Raw genomic sequence first — 5461 nt, 5'->3', positions numbered from 1 at the left:
AATAAAATTCAAGAATCAAATTGAGAATTTATAAAAATTACACTATTTGATGTTTTCAAGATAAAAAACATATAATTCTAACCTTTTTATTATATGAAACCATTTAACATAAAAAACCAACTGTTTAGGATCCCAAATCCTTATTAATAAACACTCTCTCTCTCTAAGTTATAATCCAACAATCTCCTCACTCCTCCAATTAAAAAAAACTAATAAATAAATAAATAAATATAATATAATATCAAAATTAAATTTTGTAAAAATTCAACGAATCAATCATCTAATTGCTAAAAAAAATGAGGGATTTAAATGAGTTTTTGACAAAAATTTTCAATCCCCCACTTATGTTACCCACTTTTTTCACAAGAATCTCTTTTCTTTAAATTCAACCGTTACTTATAAAAAGAAAAATACAATTGAGCTCTAAGTCTCAAAATGGCTAAATTATGCCAAAAAAATAAAAATAAAATTCAAGAATCTAATTGAGAATTTATAAAAATTACACTATTGTAATCCGCAATAAAATATTTAAAGAATAAACAATGTTTAATGAACAATAAAAACATAACATGTTTTAACTTTATGTACTAGTTAGATTGCCCAAGCACTGCTGCATGCTTTCTTGCCGATTTCAAATTCATGAAACCTGCATCGCATAACAAGAGGGAAAAGGAAGAACTTTCATAGCATGCAAGCAATATCTAGTTTCATTAAAAGGCAATGAATTCAGTGGTTAAACAATAGTATCTCTAAATGAAATGGAATTGGTTGAACGCTTGCATAATAAATGAAAAAGGAAATATGAAGCTACTTTAACTACACATATTTGTTATGCAATTATTCTAGAACAAAAAGGTGATCAATAAATTAAAAAGATTTGGATATAATACTGCTAACAAGAGTCATGCAGACTCTAAACTGAAATAAAAAAGTTTGAACAAAAAAAATTAAAAACTATGTATTTATTTTGAAAAAATCTTAAGGATAAAAGATTTCAATATATGTCATCACAGAACAAATATAATTAATTATATGGTATAAAAAAAGAAATGGAAATGAAATTAAATCATCGATGACAGCAAAAGGGCATGTTGATCCTCTAATTTGTTAAAGTTTAAAAATAGTTCTTGAACAGATCAAGACATAGATTCCATCATGCATTCCATTAATTTCTCGCTATATAACAGAGCAACAAAACCACAGAACACAATTCCATGAATAAGAATTAGCACTCTTCAATTCCGTTCTTGTTCTATAATCCAGCATTCACCATTTGCTTACTTATTCAAAAGCACCTGTAAAACATTTAGTGTAGTTTTTAAAAATGGCATTGTTGTCAATGGAAAAACCAGCATAAATCTCACAGATTTGAACCTCGTCTTTGAAAACAAACTCATGAGTTCTTTTTCATGAATCACCAGAATATAAAATTATAGCAGGAAACACAACTATTCTCTACTTAAGCAATATAGGGGGACGGCAAGGTCCTCTTTAGAAAAATTGTTTTGTTTTTTTTTTTTCATTTTTTTAGTTTTCTATGCCTTTCATATTGTTTTCCTTTTCCTTTTGTTGTTTTCTTTTAATATTTTTTTTTAATTTAGTTTGTTAATATTAATTTTTTATTTAGCTATCAAACTTTCATGACATTGATCCCGAGTTTAAAATGTTAACTTGGTTTAACAAGTTAACTCAAATTTTTTTTTATTGTTTTTTTATTTTTTATTTTTTTTTTGTTTATTTTAATTTGTTAATGTTAAATTTTTTTTATTTAGTTATCAGACTTTCATGACATATATCTTAGGTTTCATGGGTTAACCCGTCCATTTTTTTTCTTTTGTTAATGTTAAAAAAAATTTTATTTAGTTATCAGATTTTCATGACACAAATCTCGGGTTTAATGGATTAACCTGGTTTAACGAGTTAACCCGGAGGTTTTTTCTGTTTTTTTCTTTTTAATCAATTTTCTTAGTTTAATTTAGTTTGTTAATATTAAATTTTTTTATATTTAGTTATCAGACTTTCATGATATATATCTCAAGTTTTACGGATTAACCTGGTTTTACATGTTAATCCCATTAATTATGGGTTAACCCATCCATTTTTTTTCTTTTTCTTTTTTGTTAATACTAAAATTATTTTTTTATTTAATATCAGACTTTCATAACATGAATCTTGGGTAAACGAGTTAACCTAATTTGACAAGGTAACCTGAAGTTTTTTTTTTTTGCTTTTTTAATTAATTTTTTCTGTTTAGTTTAGTTTGTTAATGTTAATTTTTTTTTATTTAACTATCAGATTTTCATGACACATATTCCGAGTTTGACAGGTTAACCAAGTTAATTTTGGGTTAACTTGTTAATTTTTTTCTATTTAATTATCATACTTTTATGACGTGAATTTTAGATTTGATGAGTTAACCTGGTTTGAACGGTTAAACCAATTAATTTAGATTTTTTTTATTCATTAGTTTTTTTCTCTTATAGCTTTTTTTATTTTTTTTATTTTTAATTAATATTTTTTGTTTAATTTAGTTCATTAATATTAAATTTTTTTCTATTTAGTTATCAATTAATGCTTTTATTTTTTTCTTTTTTCCATTTTTATGTCTTTGACTCTGGACTGTACAGTGCAGTCCACAATAAAAAAAGCTAATGCGTTTTTTTTTTACTTTTTAATTTTTTAAAAATTTTTGATTTGTTTATGTTAAATTTTTTTTCTATTTTGTTATAAGACTTTCAAGACATGGATCTTATGTTTAATAGGTTAGCTCAATTAATTCAGATTTTTTTTTCATTAGTTTTTTCTCCGTATAGGTTTTTTCTTCTTTGTTTTTCCCTTTTTAACTAAATTTTTTAAATTTATTTTGTCGATATTAAAATTCTTTATATTTAATTATTAGACTTTTATAACACAGATCTCAAGTTTGACGGGCTACCTAGTTAATTTAGATTTTTTTATTTTTCTTCACTAGTTTTTTTCTTCCTATAGATTTTTTTTTTTATAAAAAAAACTTAATATTTTTAAATTTTAATTTTTTAAATATTTTTTATATAAAAAAATTAACCCAAAATATCGCGTATGTCATCTCCCTAGGTGGCATCAAAAAGCAATATCGCCGGATATCTAACTAGTTGGCATCAAAGGGGAAACTGTTTTTTCTTTAAGACATGTAAGACGAAACAAAAATCTAGGCCCTAGTGTCATAAACATGAGGTGATGTTAATTTTTTGTCTATCATGGAAAAGCAAGCACAAGTCTATCCAAGTTGCTTTCACAGCAGCATTGAACTCGCCAAGAATCGACGGCAGGCTAATTAGTCAAAAAAACCACATTCACTCAACAGTAGCCTGACAGCAAATGAAGATAAGAGTTATATAGATATTGTTTTGACGTTTTTCGTTTTTTCCTCAATTGTAAAAGATAAAAGGGTTTTTTTTTTTCTTGCCCCACTTATCATTGTACATTTATTTTCATTAAGACTGCATTGTTCTTTTCTTCTTAAGGTACAGAGACTGCAAAAATCTAGCCATTTCCTCGAACGAACGGTCATTTGTGCCCATCACATATTCAGCTTGTGACCGACTGCATTTCATTTGCTTGCTGTAAAGTTATGGTACTTATTTTGGGACTTGCGTCGAGAGGGTGTCTCAGCTGTTACTTTACAATTTTTTGTTTAAGAAAAAAAAATAGTTTCGATGCTGTGATAAATACCACCATATACGAGAGCAAATCAATGAAGAATTGAGAATTCGAGAGAACATAGCCGAAGTATACCGAACATAGGGTCCCCATGAACTACTAACTCTCTTATTAATTTAACGAGTCAAAGAAGAAAGCCTAGAAAATATATATAAAAAAAAAAAAACAAAAAAACAAAAGAGCAGACGCAAAAGCATTGCGTTGCTGATCGTGGCAAAGAACACCGAAAAAAGAAGAAGCAAACCTCTGGAAATTATGAATGCCTGAAACTGAGAGGGGTTTGAGAGTAGTTGCTTGCAAGTTTGATAGAGGGAGTCGAGGTATGCAACTGCAACAATTTAGACGATGAAAGCCATCAATAAGTATTGAAGAAGAAAAGGAAGAAGAAGAAGTAATGAGGAAGAAAAGCTACCAAGAACATGAATAGCAGCATCGCAGAAGGCTGAGAGCAGCAAAGTTCCCTCCAAGCATAGCTAAAACAAATGACAGGTAAATGTGTTCAGAAAACTGTTCTCATTTAACAGATTGACTTGGAAATGGTATGTTCATAGAATGAAAGTTAAATGTGAAATAACTATGAGAGTTCAATTTTGTTTTAATTGTTAACTACATGTCCCTTCGTTAAACAAAAGAGAGATAAATGTGTTGACAAACCATGATAGTGCAAGAACAACCGATGCAAAATCTATAAAATGTGTTTCCAATGAAAGAGACTGAAAAAAGCAACAAATTGTCTAAAAACAAATGTCCAGCAAGAGACATTAACCCTCCCAACATGTTTCTTCTCGCCAACCAATGCAATCAACACAGAAAAAAGGGCACCCACGGCATTAACCTAGCGGTGGCAGGAGTATTTGCTCCTTTCCCTGCCACAGGTTCAATCCTTGGAGTTGCATGCTTGTCAGCCCCGCGCTGCCTTACCTGCCTGCTGGGTTTGCAGGGTATTCAGTGGGCCGTGGGGATTAGTCGTGGTACGCGCAAGCTGGCCCGGACACCCCACGTAAATCAAAAAAAAAAAAAAACACAGAAAAAAGGAAATCAGTATCATTCTGATCCTTATAACAAGAAATTCCAACAACAACAGCTCATTCACATCTCCCTTTATATAAATGACAAAGCAGAGCCGCCCAAAAACAGCCCAGCAATTTTGCATGCACCAGCACTGGCACCATGAACTTGTCAGCCAAATCTCAAAAGACAAACAGAATCTACGACATACGTCACCAACAACCAACTTGATAAGTTCTTTTGATATGCCAACAAAACAATCTATTCTTTTATAAAGAACAAAAGAGATAGCAACTAAATTACAGGGCCCAAAGGGCTTGTCCCAAGCAATTTGAAGGAGGGGGAAAGCATTAAGCAAGCTACTGACAATAATGTCCCAAGCACCAAACCAAATCCAAGTCCAACTCGTATAAATATGACATGCCTAGGACTGATTGACATGGATAAGATGCCAACAATTGAACGAGAGAAAACCTTCCAGGACTACATGTTGAGAAGGCCAAGAATTCTAAAAAGAAATAAAGCTGAGAGCACCTGCAAACCAAAGCAAACAACACACAACCAATTTATGAGGAAGCTGTGGCCTGAAAAACAACAGAAAGAAACAACACAACACACATGATCCTCAACCAAGGAAGAGAAATCAACAAAATGCAAAAAAAATAAAGACCAAACGAACTTGCATGAACACAACAACAGAGGCTCAAAAAAAAGGGGCGGGGGGGGGGGGGGGGGGGGCGAAAAAGGAAGAGAA

General features: G+C 30.6%; 1 long non-coding RNA gene across 3 annotated transcripts in view; it reads right to left on the bottom strand.

The window, feature by feature from the left end:
• Positions 1-1186: 1186 nt before the first annotated feature.
• The window catches only part of LOC105128580 (uncharacterized), a 5016-nt gene continuing 741 nt past the window's right edge, over positions 1187-5461 (bottom strand). Inside the window, exons 1-3 of one of the 3 annotated variants that reach the window (XR_842892.1) lie at positions 4112-4665; positions 3963-4027; positions 1187-1295 (exon numbers count right to left, since the gene is read on the bottom strand). This is a non-coding gene — a long non-coding RNA (uncharacterized LOC105128580). Of the gene's footprint in view, positions 1296-3440; positions 4028-4111; positions 4666-5461 lie in introns of those variants that run through there. The other 2 variants (XR_842891.1, XR_842890.1) reach the window with 2 other exon arrangements.

This window comes from Populus euphratica, unplaced genomic scaffold (genome assembly GCF_000495115.2).
Source record: "Populus euphratica unplaced genomic scaffold, PopEup_1.0 scaffold111.1, whole genome shotgun sequence".
Taxonomy (NCBI): domain Eukaryota; kingdom Viridiplantae; phylum Streptophyta; class Magnoliopsida; order Malpighiales; family Salicaceae; genus Populus; species Populus euphratica.
This window is presented reverse-complemented; position numbering and strand designations above follow the sequence as displayed.